The sequence below is a fragment of the Amblyomma americanum genome, chromosome 1 (assembly GCF_052857255.1).
Source record: "Amblyomma americanum isolate KBUSLIRL-KWMA chromosome 1, ASM5285725v1, whole genome shotgun sequence".
NCBI classification, from domain to species: Eukaryota; Metazoa; Arthropoda; class Arachnida; order Ixodida; family Ixodidae; genus Amblyomma; species Amblyomma americanum.
The window spans coordinates 9,684,185-9,703,755 of record NC_135497.1 but is presented as its reverse complement, the minus strand read 5'-3'; the positions used below and the strand labels follow the sequence as shown (position 1 = coordinate 9,703,755).

The following is a 19,571-nucleotide window of genomic DNA, read 5'->3' as shown; positions in this document are numbered from 1 at the left end:
CATTCGCATTTTTCCCACCCCGTGCCCATTTTCGGGCTGAATAGTAAGTACGTCTGCTAAAAGTTTCAGCCCATTCTTCACTGCTCATGCATCAAGAAACTTTGGTAACTTCTGTGAACTTTGAGCGAGTGACATGGCCACCAGTTTCGTCAGGGTAGCTGCGATGTGCAGGACCTAGGAGGGAGCCAGGCGCGGTCCGTTCGATTCGCCCTACGTACACAGCGTGAACCAGTACATGTCAGGACAAAACAAGTGCCCCAGTCATATGCAGCGTCAGTTCAGCAGTGCAGGCGCAGCGCACTGCTAAACTGAACAGGAACGAACGCTCAAAGAGACACTAAGGAGAAATTGAAGTTGGCTTGTATCGTAAGAATACCAGCTCCTGATCACAAAAACGTCACTCTTACTGAAAACAAAGCTCTTGTATGGTAGAAAATAGCAAGAACCAAAATACAGGTATCGCCGAAACAGGCCAATCTCGCACCTGAACATCGGGAGAAGAAACTCTGCAGAACTGCACATGCGCGCACAGAGCAGAGGTGGAAAGGAGGACACAGGGGACGAGTGTTTTTTGTTGACGGATGTGACGCCACAGTTTTTCTTATTTTGCTTTTTCCCGGCCTCTCAAAAAGGAGAACACAGATGACGAGTTTCTGGTTGACGGATGTGACGCCACAGTTTTTCTTATTTTGCTTTTTCCCGGCCAATAACCCCCAAACCTCTCACACCCAAACAAATCACGAGCACTTCGATCCGGGGGATGCTGTGCCCTGGTAGATGCGAGCTCGGCGAATTTTGCTTTTAGGCAGTTATACCTTCAGCCTTCTCCCGACTGAGGTGAGTGATGTGATAATACTTCGCTGTGCACACGCGATGTTGTTGAGTACTTGCCCGCCAACTCGTGTTCTTCGTCGCTCCCTCATCGCCCAGCAGCTTGTTGGCAGAGCTGCTGCACGACAGCGCAAGTGTGCGATGGTTTTGATTATTAATGCGGCGCCATCGGATGTAACAATTTTGCGACAGCCTCCGAGTGAAGGCGCGCGGAGACCGCGGAGTGGCGATGAGGTCGTTTATTTGCGACTGTTACAAGTTTGCTTCTGTGCACCGATCGATAGCCGGTGGCCTCTAACGAAAGTTCTGTCTTTTTCAAGATTCATCTTCGCGCATGGCCTCTTTATAAATTTTGGCCGCAGTCGTTGTGTCTGAGTGTGCTAGCTAGCGTAACCGCGCTGACTGTGATTTTATTGCATTCCTCGCAGCTTCAGCAGACGGGGTACGCGACTTGCGCTATGAAACCGTCGGGCTTCGCGACAGGTAGGTGGCACTTACCTGTGCGGACCACTCGCATGTTTATTTTTCACGCGGTGATGCAGTGCAGAAAATCACCTTCTTTGTGGGCACTGCCGAAGGGCGAAATGGGTTGCTGGCAAGGAAAGTTGGCTCATTGTGAAATAAAACTGGCGTACCTCGTAGTGGCACCAACATTCTGTGCAGCATGAGATTGCAGGAAAGTTTGTGCACAGGACATGTATGTAATGCATTCATTGTGTTTACTCGCTCAGGCCTGTCACTGCCAAGTAACTCATTTGTATGGCGGTGGACGCCACAAGGAAGTCATCTTGCTTACAAAGATGACTTCATTAGCCTTCAGCCTTCGAGGTCTGTTGAAATATTTGTAATTTTACAGCCGAAATAACAGCATCAGTATAATTCCTTGAGCTTGTTTAAACACCTTGATTTAACATTTGGGATGCCTGTCCCTACCAGTTTCTCAACATTTGTTCTGCATGCTACAGTGCATTCTAGGAAGCTGTGGGAAAGATTTTCAGAAAAAATAATCTATCCATTAATAACAGACAGTGCGAGAGCTAGCGGCCGCTTCATGAGCCTCACGTGGCCGTCAAGCAACAAGGCAGCTCTGCTACTATAACCACTTTCCTGTGCAGTCCCATGCAAGCAACATATACGGCACTTACTCCATCGATGGATCCACTGCACTGTTTTTGTTTGTTGCTGATTAATTGTCTTGTAAATGCACTAGATGTTCATGTGTGTGTTTGCCAGTAGCTGCCAATGTCATTACTTTGTTTTTCGACTGCTGCAGGAGCCCTCACTTGTTTTACTCATTCTGGGAGCGAGATTGTTGAATTTATCTGTGTAATCTAGCTGCAGTTGTAGCATTACTCTGGTCTGCAGTGTCCTTCTTTCTGCCTCCTTTTTTTATTTGCCTGTACAGAGGCAGTGAGCTCTTGGGGCTGATGTGCAAGTTCCCAGCTCGATTCTACCTTGACTACAGTGAGCTGGGATTGTTATGATGATATGCATACTCTCACTGTTTCCACAGGTCCAGAGTGGGGCCCTGGTTAAGTTTAAACAGTTTGCAATTTTTAAAAGCTTATCCGCATTTAATTTTATTGTGGATTGTGTATTTCGGCATCTCTGCATTTCCTGGTATGCTGTTTGAAAATTATTCTGAGCACTTTCAGCTACATGATCTGCAGAGAGAGAAGTTGGGGAAACACCATTGTGCCTGTGTAATTTCTTGCCAGGTTCGGCATGAATGCAAGATTTAGGCCGGTGCAAATCTACACTTGATTCATAAGCATACAGTGTGGCATATAAAACAAGCTAGACTCAGCCTCTTATGCAGATGTGACAGCTATGTTTTTGTGAGAGCACCTTTATGTGTGGCAATGTCTAAAAGATGTCTTTGTCCAAGGTAACTTGGCATGGAATAGGCTGTATCTGCTTGCGGTCACTTGAAAGCGTCGTATTGTAACATGTATGACACAGCATGCCCTCAGATCTGATGACATCTACAGCAGTTGCTTGGATATGCCAGAATTCAGGACAACCCCTCATCTGATTCCCTTTGGACCAGATGCCCAAATGGCACCTCAATACATCCAAGAATACATGGATCACCACGTGGTGATCGACTACGACTGCTAGGTAATTTATAATTGACTTCTGTGTTGCTGTTCCAGTTTCGATTTTATCAACTGAACAATGCCTGTGATGTGTAGTTGGCCTTAAGGTCACATGATGCATGAAAACACTGCAGTATAAATTCTGATAAGTAGGTTTAATTCACTACAACACTTTAACCAGCCTACGTCAAGAAATAGAATGGCAGCAAACAATGTATCATTAACTATATTGCCATTTTTATTGTGCCTCAAGTGACGTATAGATCAACTACACATCAAAGCCATTGTTTGGTTGATGAAACTGAAACTGCAGCAAGAAGAAATTCAATTATAAATTTTCTAGCGCTGATAGGTGAATGCCATGGGGTAGTACATGTAAAATAATGTCTAATGCGTCATTTGAAAGAAAACGCAAGCAAAAATTTGGTGTCTGTTGTCCTTTAGGTGCTCTTGTAGAGGAGATGCAGAGCAGAAAGATTTCAATTTATGAGGGTTTAACGTCCCAAATACACTCAGGCTATGAGGGACGCCTTAGTGAAGGGTCCGGAAATTTCAGTAAGGCTGCGAACTGGCCGAGTTGGTACTGATCCATATTTGAACAGCGCAATAAAACAATGGGACACAACAAATAATGGACACCACAAGCGCTGACTCGCAACTAGATCATTATTCACTGCAAAGGTCTCTTAAATATAAGGAAGAACAAACACAAACGAGAGGGGAAACAAAAGAAAACAAATATTATTGAATGCAATTTCTAGTACCATAGGCTCCCCTCTTTTTAATCTTTCTAACCACCTCCCAGTAGGCAATTCTGCTATCATCGTGTCCATCATCACTGTATATGTGTGCAGGGCCAGAGTTCTCTCCTGGCATGTCAGGTACGGGCTTTGCCCTCCTAACGTTCAAATGGTGTGTGGTTCTTTAGAGCCGTCAAGAAGACTTACCAGGTGAGTATGCAAGATCATGAAGTCCGAATTGTGGCGTCAAGCGCGGTTCTTCAAAGACCATCTTCGGGTTATTTGGGGCAGGACTGGTCAGCAGCAAGGATTCTCGGAGTGGTGTGCGACGATAGAACTCATTACAGAGTTCCTCTGGAACTCAGTCCGCGCAGGCTTGCCGAGAAAGAAAAAGGACGCTGCAGAGCAAGGAAAGGTTGTTGTCCTGGGCGACTGCGACGTGCCGGAAAAACACCTAGGAACACTCTGGTTGGGACTGAGGTTTGCATATGAGCAGCGGTTGAAAGCTATCGAGAAACTTGCCTTGTGAAAGAAAATTTCCCGGCTGGCAGGCAAAGAAAGCCAGTTTCAATGCATCTCTGAATGTGTCGATGTTTTCGAAAGAACAAAGGAGAAACAAGGAAATTACTGCTGCATGATGAAGCTCGTTGACTTCGCAGCATCTAGTGGCCTCAGAATAATGGTCAACGACAAGGAAGGGTGCTTCGTCGTTCTCCCTGCTGGCTCCTTAGAAGAAAAAGCGCGTAAAGCCTTAACATTGAACTTCAAGTCTGTGACATTCAGAGCTAACAAAGTCAAGGCAAGTGCCCTTCGTCTTTTGGAGGGAAACAACTTGGAACGTCACACTGGTTTTGTTAAGGGTGCAAAAGGATTGCACCTTCAGCTTTTCTTTACTGTGAAGACACATAAGGACAATGTTCCCTTTAGATCTATCGTGTCTAAGCACGGCACTTGGCAGTCCTTCGGGTCCAGCTATCTTCAAAAGCATTTGTCGTGTCTGAAAAATTTAGGATCCTTTTCACATCTCTAATTCCGAAGCTATAGTTGACTTTCTAAAATCCAATAACCCGGGAAGGTGCGATGCTTGCAGTATTGATGTGCAAGACCTTTATTATTCTCTACCCCATGGTGAGCTCATGAAAAGTGTTAAAATGTGCATTGCTGATCGCGACAATGAAACGGAATTTATTGCTAGATGCGGTGTGTCCCTTGAGAGCTTCTTAGAGATTCTGTCTTCTTACTTCCGTTTAACTGTCATTGAAAGGAAAGAAAAATCATTTGTGCAGAATGATGGTGTGTGCATAGGATCTAAAGTAGCACCTGTATTAGCCAATATGTTCCTTGCAAGGGTAGACATATCCATAAACAGTAGATGTGACGGGTTAGTTTTGAGAATCTTTCGGTATGTCGGTGGCAGATGTACTGAAGGTTTTCAAAGAATGTGCTCTGGGCCTAACTTTCACGACTGAACTTCCTAAAGAAGAGGTTCTTCAATTTCTGGATTTAAGACTGTTCTTAGAAGTGCATCATGTGCCTTGGGAATACTCCCCTCGCTCTACCAAGTCTTTCCTAAATTACCAATCAGGCCACACAAAATTAGTAAAAAATGGCATTGTTTTTTCTAGCTTGACAATCTGCCATGAACAAGACATGTCTTGAAGGAATCAACAAAAGCATTTTGCTTCAAGTTGGCCAATTAAAATCTAGCGGTTACCCATCTCATGTGATTTCCAGGGAAAGCGATAAACTTCTAAGATGGATCAAGAGAGGGGATAAACCAAAACAGTAAAAACAGAAGTTTGTGGTGGTGCCTTACACACATGTTGTAGGGCATGGTTTAAAGAATGCGGCGGCTAGATGTGATGTGGACGTGTTTTTTTCATCGCCAAGGAAACTTAGAGGTGTGTGCAGGCAGGTGGAAGCGAAGGCAAAAGCAACAACCGCTAAGAAAATGAGTGGAAGCTGTCAGACCAACCATAAGAGCCCTTTTGTGCCCTGTAATGTCGGTATTGTGTACAGGATACCGTGCACTTGCGGGGTGACTTATATTGGCCAGACTGGATGTTCTGTTAACGCTCGTCTAAGTGAGCACCAGAGGTCCCAAGATAATGGATCATCTTGTAACCTTGCCTGTCACTGAAGAGAAGGTACATTCACCCCTCTGTTTTCCAACACAGTCATCTTAGATAAACATAATGACAGCCTAATGCGTGAAATATTAGAGGCTTTTCATATCTGCTTGGAAACAGGTGGTTGTATCAGTGACCCTTCTGTCTCACTAACTGATAAAGAGATGATGTACTTATCCGGCCAAAATGTGTAGCTTTGCGCTCGTGCCGACTGTCACCGTTGTGGGCATGATTAGCTTTTGTGTTTTCTTTTGTTTTCCCTCTCTTTTGTGTTTGTTTTTCCTTGTATTTAAGAGACCTTTGCCGTGAATGAAAGTGTAGTTGCGAGTCAGCGCTTGTGGTGTCCATTCTTCGTTGTGTCCCGTTGTTTTATTGCGCTGTTCAAATGTGAATCCGGAAATTTCAAACACCTGAGGTTCTCTAATGGGTACTGACATCGCACAATACACGGGCCTTTCATTTTCTTCTATCCCGACGTGGCTCAGAACCCAGAATCTTGTCATGCGACCTTCTGTTCTGATTTTTTCTATGTTGTGCATATTACGCATCCAACTAAAGGGCTCAACTGCATTTCTAGGAGTGCATGGAGTAGGCTGAGTGAATCAGTGTAAATTATGCTGTCTTTAGTGTTGTAATTCATTATTCTGCCCATAGCTACTACACACGCAGCACAATATTCAGCTGTGAAATTTGATGCACAGTTTGGCAGTCTATTTCTTTCCAGTTTCCTTGTACTGCAGCACTCCCAACATATTTTCTCGATTTTGAGCCATCCGTATAAAATTCTATGTACCTTGCATATTTTTCCTTAAGAGCCAGATATTCCTGTAGTATGTGTTCATGTGGTATTTGTTTTCTGCAAAAATGTGTTAATGTGAAGAGAAGCTGTACCATGGCAGCAGTGGATTACATCTTAGGGTAATTTCAGGTAGGGCATCCAGCCATCCTAACTCTTGACATTTATCTTTAAAGCGTAATAACAGGGGTCTTATTAGGAAATATTATTGAAGAGAGTCTTGGAAGGGCACTTTGTGACTTTGGGACAACAGAGGTGTTTCGGTAAGGACTTTAGTTTTAGTATGTATGCGCACATAAGCATTGTTCTCCTTTTTGTGAGGGGTGGTTCATCGGTTTCGACATAAATACTATTAATGGAGGATGTTCTCTATGCACCAGTTGAGAAACGCAAACATAAGTTTTCTGCCGGATACAGTCGTCTAAGTTAGTATGGTCTCACTGACCCATACACTGCACTTCCATAATCAAATGTAAAGCATACTACTGCACGGTAGATTTGTAAAAGGCATGTTCTATCGGACCCCAGTATTTTCGTGAAAGTACTTTGAGTATGTTCAGGGACTGTGAGGCCTTTTTGAGAGCGTTTATGTGAGGTATAAATGTGTCTTTAGTCAAATGTAATGCCAAGAAATTTAAGCTCATTTTGTATAAGCAATTCGCTTTCGTTTAGGTGTAAGGTGGGGTCGGTTTGTAGGCCTCATATGAGCGAGAACAGAACAGCCACTGTTTTGTGTGCAGAAAACTGGAATCCAATCCTATCTGCCTATGTCACTAGTTCGTTTATTGTCAACTGTATTTGCCTCGCATGTTGCTACATTTGTGGATGCGCAGGCTATTAGAAGATCGTCAACGTAGACTAAATACATTATGGACTTTGGGATTATTTTAGTTATGAAATTCATTTTTGCAATAAAGAGCATTGTGCTTAAAATACACCCCTGAGGTACTCTATTTTCTTGAGCGAAGTTCCTTGAGCATGGGTGTATGTGAAGGGAACGGTTGGACAGGAAATCATTTAGGCAGTTTAACATCTTGCCACGGATGCCAAACATTTGTAGGTCACAACGAATTCCGAACCTCCAGGTTAAGTCGTATACTTTCTTCAGATCAAAAAAGATAGCAAGGCAGTGTTGTTTGCGTATAAAAGCTTCTCTGACTGTATTTTCAAGGCGAACTTGATGGTCAGTTGTTGAGCATGCCATTTTGAAACCACACTGATGGATGTCAAAAGTTTGCATACTTCAAGGACAAAAGATAGTCTTGTATTTACCGTATTTACGCGTATAATTTGTGCCCTCGCATAATTTGCGCACCCTTAATTTATCACCCAGGTTTACAAAAAAAAATTTTACTCTCATATTTTACGCACTGCGCTGAGCTAGACCACCATCATGCATGCGGGCTCTACCTTATGGCTCTACCCAGTAGCATTCGGCTATTCCGCGTGTTTGTTCGGAAGGCTTTTTGAATCTTTTGTGCACTGGGCGTTCACGATGGTGTCGGGGACCGCTGTTACAATCACGGCGGCACGAGCGGCATCGCCACTCGGAACGGCCAGCAGCTGATAGAAGAGCCAACACCACTGTTTGTTTGGCTGATGCATGCGACTTGACTGCCGGCTACGCTTTTCTTGGTGGCTCTGACGGCTTGTGTTCGGTCGTGTCTTGTAATGGGATATCACAATTATACGGCAAGTTTCAAACTGCTTGTCAGTGCCTTATCACGGCACGGAGCGGCGAAGCCAGCGAGAATAACCGCGTGTGCACAAGTTTGCCCACAGACGACAATTTTTGTGTCGGCAAACTTGTGCGCACATGGCTATTCTCGCTGGCTTCACAGCTCTGCGCCCTGATAAGGCGCCGACAAGCAGTTTGGTCGACGCTCGCGCGGTACTGTTAAACAATTCTGTGGTGTGATAATTGATTTATTGATTTGCGGTTGCTTTCCCGAACGAAGCTGCAAAAGCAAACTTACGGAGTCCGAAACTACCAAACAATTGGCTGAGCCGCAAGCGATGACACTGTTTTAGCGTCTTATTCAGCTTCGTGCGGGCACCTTCATGCCATCCTGCAGGGGTGGGGGGGGGTGGGTGCACGGCCTTTCATTTAGAGTGAACTTTTTTCGGGGGGGGGGGGGGGGGCGGCCAGCGTGGGGTGCAGGTCCGGGTGCTGACGTATACGCAGCAACATACACTATACCTATATTGCGCGTTATGACCTTTGTGGAGTTTTTAAGTCGCGCTCACGAAATCCCCGCGCAATTTGTGCACCCTCTTCTTGGAGCCCTAAATTCTTAATAAAAAGTGCGCAAATTATGAGCGTAAATACGGCAGAGCACTTTCAAAGACTTGGCGAGACAGCTTGTAAGGGCTACTGGCCTATAGCTACTAGGGGAGGTTGGCAGCTTTTCAGGTTTCATGAATGGTACTGCAATATCTCTTTTCCACTCCTTGGGTATTTTTCATTCTATGAATATCTTGTTAAAGAAATTCAAAGGTTTCTCGACAACAGGCTAAGAAAGATGAGCAAGCATTTCATAGTGTACCTGGTTGAGTCCTGGAGCAGTTTTTTGCTGGCAGACAGTACTCTATCGATTTCTTGGAGTAATTAAACTGTTGTATTGTTCGTTCGCACCTCCACTTGTCAGAAGCTTTCATTTTTCCGCTATGTTTCTGTATGTTAAAAATGACTAGGTATAATGAAACCGCAGCACAGTGCTCCCCCAGTATGTCTGCCGGTTCCCCCATACTTGTTTGTGTACAAGTTGTTGTCAAAAGAGGAGTTGTGAATGGTGTATAGCTCCCATTTAGTTTTCAAACTTGCTGCCACTTTTTTTTTTAATATGGTTGGGCTGTTTATAGAAGGCACATAATCTTTCCATGATGTTTTCTCGGCAATGTGCCGAATACACCACTGTGCTTTTGCTCTAGCCTCTTTGAAGATGGCAAAGTTCTCATGTTTTGGGTATCTACAAAAGACTCCCCAGGCTTTATTGTTGCTTTTTTGCCTGCTTATATTCTCGTTTCACACTTCAGAACACACTTTACGGTTCTGGCGTGCTACTCCTGTGGATTTTGGAATTGATAGGTGTACAGCAGTGAGAATGCATGCTGTGAACATTTTGTCTATTTCATCTATGCTAAGATTTTCTAAAATTATATTCTCTAAACTGGCTTTTTCTTTAAACAATGCCCAGTCAGCTAAATGTAGCTTCCAATGCGGTGGTTTTGTTGAGATGACTGTTGGCTAGAATCACGGGCTTAAAATGAGAGGGAGATGATCTATTCCATATGAAACGTCTAAAACATCCCATTTAAAATCACTAAAAACTGACGGTGAACTAAAAGACAAATCTAAACAGCTCATTTTCCCCCCAGGTTGGGGAGCAGTATGTGGGTTTACCAGAGTTCAACAAATAAACTTTACTACATAGAATAAAATCCTCTGTAATCTGAAGGAAGTTTAATATGGAGAGAATCGAGCATGCTCTAAGGAACGGAGGTAGCCTTAAAGCGGCAAAGAGGAAACAAGGCATATGTAAAAACCAGATGTATGCATTTAGAGACAAGGAGGGCAACGTCATTAGCAATATGGATAAGATAGTTTAAAGTAGCCAAAGAGTTCTCCACAAATCTATACAGTAGCCAATGTAATCAGAACGCTAATGATAAGAGACAGTAGAGCACAGCAACGCATCATCCCACCAGTAACGAAAGAGGAAGTAAAGAAAGCCTTAGGAGCAATGCAGAGGGGAAAAGCAGCTGGTAAGGATCAGGTAACAGCAGACCTCTTGAAGGACGGAGGGGAGATTATGCTAGAAAAACTAGCCACCCTGTATATGCAATGCGTTATGACCTTGATCGTACCAGAAACTTGGAGGAACGCAAACATTATCTTAGTTCATAAAAAAGGAGACGCTAAGGACTTGAAAAATTACAGGCCGATCAGCTTACTAACTGTTGCGTACAAGGCATTTTCTAAGGTCATCGCTAACAGAGTCAGGGCAACCTTAGACTTTAATCAACCAAATGATTAGGCAGGCTTTCGTAAAGGTTATTCCACAATAGATCATATTCACACTATGAATCAGGTGATAGAGAAATGCGCAGAATATAACCAACCCCTACATATAGCCTTCATTGATTACGAGAAAGCATTTGACTCAGTGGAAACCTTAGCAGTCATACAGACATTGCGGAATCAGGGTGTAGAAGAGCCTTTAGCCAAAATACTCGAACATGTCTCTAGCAACTGCAGAGCTACCGTAGTCCTCCATAAAGTCAGCAATAAAATTCCAATAAGGAAGGGCGTCAGGTAGGGAGATATGATCTCGCGAATGCTGTGCACTCCCTGTTTACAGGAGGTACTCCGGGGCCTGAATTGGGAACAGTTAGGTTAAGAGTTAATGGAGAGTACCTAAATATTCTGCGATTCGCTGATGAAATTGCCTCGCTGAGTCACTCAGGAGATGAATTGCAAAGCATGATCAAGACAGGTAGAGAAGAATTGTGGGTCTAAAAATTAACATGCAGAAAAACCAAAGTAATGTTCAACCGTCTAGCAAGGGAACAGCAGTTAACAATTGGTAGCGAGATGCTGGAAGTGGTAAAGGTATACGACCTTAGGGCAGCTAGTGACCACTGATCTGGATCATCAGAGGGAAATAACAAAAAGAAAAAAGAACGGGGTGGAGTGCATATGGCAGTTTCTTTCAGATAATGAATGGCAGTTTACCAGTTGTATCTTGCCAGTACTACTCGCTTATGGGGCAGAAACATGGAGGCTAACGAAAAGGATTCAGCTCAAGTTAAGGACAACGCAGCGAGCTATGGAAAGAAAAATGATAGGTATAACGGTAAAGAGACCGGAAGCGGGCAGAATGGGTGAGGGAACAAGCGTGGGTTAATGACATCCGAGTCGAAATCAAGAAGAAATGGTCTTGGGCAGGGCATGTAATGCGAACCAAGATAACTGCTGGTCTTTAAGCATAGATTCCAAGAGAAGACAAGCGTAGCAGGGGGCGGCAGAAAGTTAGGTGGGCGGATGAGATTGAAAAGTAGAACGTTCTTGCGGGGTAGTTGGTTCATTGCAGAAAAAAGGTTAGTACTGCGCGAATGAGACACAAGAGAACAGGAGCAAAAATGACAACACAGGTGCAGCCTTCCAACTGTTTATTCGAGACCGAAAGGCAAAAACTACACAAGGGATCAACCTAGGTGCATAGCCATCACTGTCATTCACACAAGACCTGATTAAAATCTAGACCTCATTGATCAAATTTTTACATTGCAGAAGGGCCGATAAACCACAGAGCACTCAGTCAGCATGTCCTCAGACACTCCATGTCAAGGAAACGATTAAAAACAAGTAAGGTACCTAACAGTCAACCTGAGTAAAGAGGGTGAAAGATATGTGAAGTTACAATGCAGGTGACCCAACAGACACAGTACAAAAAAAAACTACGAAAATGCGATAAAATCATGATGTTTGGAAGTGCACATTCTAAGCTCATAAAACGTGGCAACGTAATCTTTGCCTGCCAGTCTGGCCTAGAAAAATCATCAAGTGCAACGTTTCCGGGCAGCTGGTTATCTGCCCCACCTCATCACTGCAGCGTGTGAAAGCCTATTACAGAATCTTAAAGGCCATAAAAAGAAGAATGAAAAGGACGAGGAACAGCCACTTCAGATGATGCTTTACATACACTGGGTATCCCACAACATCAAAAAAGTGGTAAACCGATATGGTGTCAGGATGGTTTTGTCAGCACCGATTAAGCTGAGCAGCATCTGCCCTTTGACGTCGACAGAAATGAGAACCAGGCCGCAATGCTATACCAATCACAAAGAGAAGTTCTCAAAGTGCGATTCAGGCCTTGTCTACAAAATTCCCCTCACATGTGGTAGAGTTTACATTGGGCAGACTGGTAGGTGTTTTAATGAATAGGCATGCGAACACAATTTAGCAGTGAAGAACAATATGGGAGGTCATCTGGCACATCATTGTAAGAACTATAAAGGGAAGGGTAAGGGCAAGAAAAAGTGTCTTGCACCCCAGTTTTGCACAACACTACCTTTTTGCTTAAATCAAGAGATAAAATGGAAAGGGAAGTGGTTGAAGCCCATCACATTGTAAAAAATGGTGAAAAATGTCAGCACTCCATTTCACTTTCACCGAATGAAATCACGTTTTTAGAAGGCCACCGATAATTGTATCACTTCTGTCCTAATTTTGTTCCTAAGGTGTACATCAAGGCCAGAAATGTAGTTTCATCTGGTTTTATGCACACCTTTACACTTGTTCTTTGTTGGCTTCCATGTTAATGTTGTTTTTCCATACCTCATTCAACTCTTTTACCTGGTTTTAATTTTCACCTTTACTCTTGTTCTTTGTTGTTTCCATGCTCTCGTGCCAGTTTTTCTATAAGTCACACCATGATATTATTGCAGTTTTTTTTGCACTCCATGTCTGTTGGGTCACCTGCATTGTCACTTCTGTAAGGCGGGGGTTTATTTAAAAGAGCTGGGAGGAAGGGAGCAGCGGCGAGAACAATCTGAGGGCAACCAGGTCGGGCACAGACACACGTGGCGATAGCAATACGGCTGACGTGCAGGGCCATCTTCTTCGTTTTCACGAGTCATCTGCTTTGTCTGGGTCATCATCTTCTTCACAATCACCCCCAGGGCGAAGAGGAGCCATCAGGGCGACTTACGGCGACTGCAATATGGAGGGGTAGTAGTAAGGCTTGGGACGCTGGATGTGAACACTGTCTCACGGCCGCGGCGGTGGAGATCGGGAGATGGCGTGAGGGGTTCCACGACGGAATTAACTGGAGATGTGCGTTCCAGGACACGGTAGGGGCCGTGATACTTGGCGAGAAATTTCGAGGAGAGTCCAGGAGTACTTGATGGTATCCAGAGCCACACAAGCGCACCAGGAGTGAAGTGCGATGTGGTGTGAGCGTTGTCGTGGCGGAATTTCTGGCGATATTGGGCGTTAGTTGTGAGTGACCAGGCGATTTGGCGACAATCTTCTGCGTGTTGCGCGGCTTCGAAAACAGGGGTATATTCGGAGGCGTCAGGTTGGTAAGGCAGAATGGTGTCTATTGTAGCAGATGGATGACGGCCGTAAACAAGAAAGAAGGGAGAGAAGCCAGTAGTGGACTGCTGGGCGGTGTTGTAGGCGAAAGTCACGTAAGGGAGGATGAGATCCCAATTCGAGTGGTTGGATGCGACATACATAGAAAGCATGTCCCCGAGGGTGCAGTTAAATTGCTCGGTGAGGCCGTTGGTCTGCGGATGATAGGCGGAAGTGGTACGATGGACTATGTTGCACTGGCGGTGATGACATCGGACAAAAAGGCGCGTCCGCGGTCGCTAAGCAGTTCACGGGGTGCACCGTGACGAAGGACGAAACGTTGCAAAAGGAAGGAGGCAACGTCTGTCTCTGTGGCAGGCGGAAGGGTGGCGGTTTCAGCATATCTCGTGAGATTATCAACCGCAACGATAGCCCAACGGTTGCTGGCCGCAGTGTACGGAAGCGGGCCGTAGAAATCAATGCCGATACGATCGAAAGGGCGTGATGGGCAAGGAAGTGGCTGCAACTCTCAAGCAGAACGATGAGGAGATGGCTTGCGACGTTGCCAGGTGAGACAGGCGCATACGTATTTAAGTACGAAGGTGTACGTGCCGCGCCAGTAATAGCGCAGCCAGATGCGGGTGTATGTCTTGAAAACTTCCGTGTGACCGGATTGTGGGTCAGCGTGGAAATAGGCGCATATGTTCATGCGCAGGTGGCGAGGAATAACGAGTAACCACTTGCGGCCGTCGGTGCTGTAGTTCCGGCGATAGAGGTTATCGCGAATCACGAAGTGGGAAGGAAGCATGGCGGCGGAGAGCACGGGATGGAGAAGCAGCCGTGGGGTTGGAGAGAAAGTCAAGAAGAGAAGTGATCCAGGGGCAGTACATTGCGCTGAGGGCATGTCGCTGATGTGAAGAGACAACGGGGAGACTTCAGAGGTGGAAAGGCTGGCGATCTCGGCTGGAAGTGTGCAGCGGGACAGGGCATCAGCGTCTTGATGCTTGCAGCCAAAACGATAGACCATGCCGATGTCATATTCTTGCAGACGAAGAGCCCACCTGGCAAGGTGGCCGGATGGGTCTTTCAAGGAAGAAAGCCAACAAAGCGCGTGATGGTCCGTCACAATGTCAAAAGAGCGGCCATAGAGGTACGGGCGGAATTTGGCAAGGGCCCATACGGTGGCCAAACACTCTTTTTCACTGACGGAGTAATTAGTTTCACCCTTCGTAAGTGTGCGGCTTGCGTAGGCAACAACGTATTCATCAAAACCACAGATGCGCTGGGAGAGTACGGCGCCGAGGCCGACACCACTGGCGTCCGTGTGGACCTCGGTAAGAGCGGCGAGTCGAAATGGCGCAGTATGGGCGGCGCTGTGAGGAGGCGGCGCAAGGTGTTATACGCATCGTCGCACGCCGGAGACCACATCGATAAGTCGGAACTGCCGGACAGTTGTGTTAAAGGTGCAGCAATCGAAGCAAAGTTGCGAATAAACCTCCGAAAGTAAGAGTACAGACCTAAGAAGCTGCGCAAGTCTTTGATGGAAGTGGGTTTGGGAAAGTCTGCGACAGCGCGAAGTTTAGCTGGGTCGGGACAAACGACGTGCTTGGAGACAATGTGTCCTAAAATTGTCAGCTGACGCACAGCAAAATGGCATTTCTTCAAGTTGAGCTGCAGGCCAGCGTTAGAGAGGCAGGTCAAAACATGCTTCAGACGGGATTAGATGGGTTTTCAAAGTCGGAGGAAAAGACGATAATGTCGTCGAGATAGCATAGACACTTTCCACTTGAGTGCACGCAAAATGGTGTCCATCATCCGTTCGAAGGTTGCAGGGGCATTACAATGGCCGAATGGCATCACAGTAAATTCATACAATGCGTCAGGGGTCACAAAAGCAGTTTTGGGACAATCGGCCACTTCCATGGGGACCTGCCGGTACCCAGAACGTAAATCAAGGGAGGAAAAGAGCTCCGCCCCTTGCAAACAGTCCAGAGCATCATCTATGCGGGGGAGCGGATAGACATCCTTGTGCGTTATCTTATTAAGGCGGCGGCAATCGACACAGAAGCGTATGGAGCCATCTTTCTTTTTCACAAGGACAACAGGCGATGCTCAAGGGCTTCTTGATGGCTGAATGACGTTGTTTTGAAGCATTTGGTCGACTTGCTCTGTAATAGCCTGGCGCTCGGTTGGAGACACACGATAGGGGTGCTGCCGCAGCGGTGCGTGGGCACCAGTGTCGATGCGATGGGTGACGGTGGAAGTTCGGCCCAAGCAAGTTTGGCGAGCGTCGAAGGAAGAGCGAAATTGATGAAGGAGGGCGAGAAGCTGTGTTCTTTGCGGCGGAGGAAGATCGTCGTCGATGGAGCACAAGAACAATTTGGTAGAAGAGCGATGTGGCGAAGAGGCAGGAGGGCTGAGCACGTTCATGGCGAGGAGTCTCCTCGCGGATGAGCAGAGATGCGATGGGCTGCACACTGCTGAGGCATTCACCAAGGCACAGAGCGGTAGGGCAGGAAAACGGGTTAGAAACCAAAAGTATCGAAAGGCCAGCGGACCCAGTCAGTACGGCGTATGGCAGAGGGAGACACTTGCAGTGCAGAAAAGTATGGCTTGGAGTAAAGAGGACAGTGTCGTCACCGATAGAGTCGCAAGACAAGTGTACAAGAACGGAAGAGCACGGGGGAATGTCGATGTCTTCGGCGGCGAGGGCTTTAACACAGGCAACAGGAGGAGTAGCGTCCAGAAAAGGATTGGGCATAGAAGAGAACCCGACTTTCGCTCAAGCACAGTCGATGATAGCTTCATGGGCGGAAAGGAAATCCCAGCCCAGAATAACAGGATGGGAACAGGAAGGCAGCACGACGAATTCTATCGTGTAGAGGGAGTCCTGAATCACAACTCGAGCAGTACACGCTGCGGACGGCTTGATGTGCTCAGCGCTGGCCGTACACAGTGACAGTCCAGCAATCGGCGTCCTTACCTTCTTCAACGAACTACAAAACTTTTCGTCCATAACAGAAATCGCAGCACCGGTGCCCACAAGGGCCAAGACAGTAATGCCCTCGACAGAAATTTCGATCAGATTAGCAGGTGATATGTGAGGCCTTGGAAAGTTCAACGGGGACGCAGTTCTCGCCTCAGGAACTGCGGCACCTAGTTTTCCTCCTGAGAGAGATTGGGGCGACATCGCATAGGAGAAACGGAGCGGCGCCTCGGTGAAGGTGAACGGCGTCTAGAAAGGGCTGAACGGTCAGGAGAAAAAGGACGACTAGACGGCGGCTCAGCAGATCCGGAGTACTGACTCGTGGAAGGCCAGTACGCAGGAGCTGGGGGAGGTAGCGCGTAGACTGGGAAACGGCGGCGGAAAAGCCGGGTTCGGCAGAAGAGAAAGCTGACGCGCCACTTCTTCCCGAACAAAGTCTGATTTGTTGCAGCAGCAAGGAGGAGGTGTCAGGTGCTGGTGTCAGTCCAGCAAGCAACTCAACCTGTCGAGGGTGCTGTCGAGTCAGGAGCCTCTGCTTCCGCAGCTCCTCGAAGCTTTGGCAGAGGGCGCCGGTTTCAGCAACGGTGTGCAAGTCGCGCGTTACCAGCATTTGAAAGGCATCGTCAACACCCTTCAAAATGTGTTTAATCTTGTTAGCTTCTGACATATTGAGGTTGACACGCTTGCATAGGTCAATGACGTCTTCGATGTAACTGGTAAAGCTTTCGCCGACCTGCTGAGACCGTTCACGCAAGCGTTGTTCGGCGCGGAGTTTCCGAACAGCAGGACGACCAAACACTTCGGAGAAGGTTGTCTTGAAAGCAGACCAGGTGCGGATGTCCACCTCGAGGTTCCGATACCACAGGTTAGCCACGCCGGTGAGATAAAAAATTACGTTATTTAGTTTGGTGGCATTGTGCCATTTGTTGTAAAGGCTCACCCTCTCGTAAGACGTGAGCCAATCTTCGACATCCTGCTCATCGGTCCCACTGAAGATGGCCGGGTCCCGTTAGTGAAGGGAGCCGGCGTTGGTAACAGCTGGGCCCACTTGCACGGCTTGACGTTGAACGTTGTGAGGCATCGCAGGTGGTGGGAGAGTACGGTTGCGCAATTCCAGGGCTTTTACCCGGCTCCTCCACCAAATGTAAGGCAGGGGTTTAGTTAAAAGAGCTGGGAGGAAGGGAGCAGCGGCGAGAACAATCCGAGGGCAACCAGGTCGGGCGCAGACACACGTGGCGATAGCAATACGGCTGATGCGCAGGGCCATCTTCTTTGTTTTCACAAGCCATCTGCTTTGTCTGGGTCATCATCTTCACACTTCGCATATTTTTCACCCTTTTTACTCAAGTCGATTGTTAGGTTCGTTACTTGTTTTTAATCATTTTCTTGACATGGAGTGTCTGGGGACATGCTGACTGAATGCTCTGTGGTTTACTGGCCCTTCTGCAACATAAAAATCTGATCAATGTGATCCAGATTTTAATCAGGTCTTGTGTGAATGAGCAATGGTTATGCGCCTAGGTTCATCCCTTATATAGCATTTTCCTTTCGGTCTCGAATAAACAGTTGGAAGTTTGCACCTGTGTTGCAGTTTTTGCTCCTGTTCCCCTGTTGTGTCTCATTTCAGCAGTACTAACCTTTTTTCTGAGATTAAGAAATTTGTGGGGATATGGTAGATGCAGCTAGCAAAGGACAGGGTTAATTGGAGACACATGGGAGAGGCCTTTGCCCTGCAGTAGGCATAGCCGGGCTGATGACGATGATAATCTGACCTCTGGTATCATTTTCTCACTTCCCTAAAAAGAGGAATCTGCTATGAAGTCTCCAACTACGAGACAAGGCTCTGGAAGTTGTTCTACAAGTAGGACGTTCTAGTGGGCTAGTTGGTTCAAGAAATGTTAAAACTGTGCAAAAGACAAGGACATAAGCAGCAAGGAACACACCAAACACCCCGGGCATAGACTGCCAACTGTTTATTCATGAAAATGCATTGCAGTCCCCATCAAGCGAAAACCCAAGCATGTGACCGCCTCGTCACTCGCACATGTTAAGATGAAAAAGAGCTGAGAGCACAGCTGAATAACCCTGTAATACTGCTGGATACTAAAGACCAATATAAAAAAAATAAAAACTTGATCCAAACGCACACTGATCTTATTTAAAAAAGAAAAAAGGGCAATAATAAGTGACCACGACAAAGATGGAAAGAAGGCAGATGCCATTCAACAATTAACCGGTGTAAGGGAGAAAAGTGAGGGAATAAAAACATGGAGACAAAATACAGAGCAACAGACAACCATAATAAAATCCTAAAATCAACAGTCAGCCAAAGTAAAGGTGAAAATGATGAAGTTAAGAACGTGAATTGGAAAAATGAAAAAACTGGCATAAAAAAGGCAGAATGGGTGCGAGTGTGGGCACAAAAAAACCATGGTAAAAAAAATGTTTAAACAGCCAATGACTCGTGAACAGTTTCATCCCTGGAAGACTGAACAGTTCGAAAAAATACGATATTACAAAAAGTTCTCAAGAAAAGCAATTTCCTCTGGGAACAGCGAAACAGAGGGGTACCTACACGCATGTTACTGGATTTTTTTATGTGCAACACATCCACGACTTCCCTTTCTGTCTGATCCCTTGACAAGGGCAAAGGTGAGGGCAAGAAAATGATTCCCTGCAAGCCGCTCTTTCAAAACACGACCTTTGTGTTCAGATCGAGAGACCAGAGAGAAAGGGAAGTCCTGGAAGCATTGAACATAGGAAAATCCAGTAACATGTGTGTCAGTACCCCCTCTGTTTCGCTGTTACCAGAGGACATTGCTTTTCTTGAGGGCTTTTTGTAAAATCTTGTCTTTTTTCGAACTGTTCAGTGTTCCAGGGATGAAACTGTTCACGAGTCATTGGCTGTTTAA

At 46.1% G+C, this 19,571-nt stretch overlaps 1 long non-coding RNA gene across 1 annotated transcript in view; it reads left to right on the top strand.

The window, feature by feature from the left end:
* The first annotated feature begins 655 nt into the window (after positions 1-655).
* The window catches only part of LOC144109950 (uncharacterized), a 41,025-nt gene continuing 22,109 nt past the window's right edge, over positions 656-19,571 (top strand). Inside the window, exons 1-2 of the long non-coding RNA XR_013309655.1 lie at positions 656-837; positions 1,260-1,314. This is a non-coding gene — a long non-coding RNA (uncharacterized LOC144109950). The remainder of the gene's footprint in view (positions 838-1,259; positions 1,315-19,571) is intronic.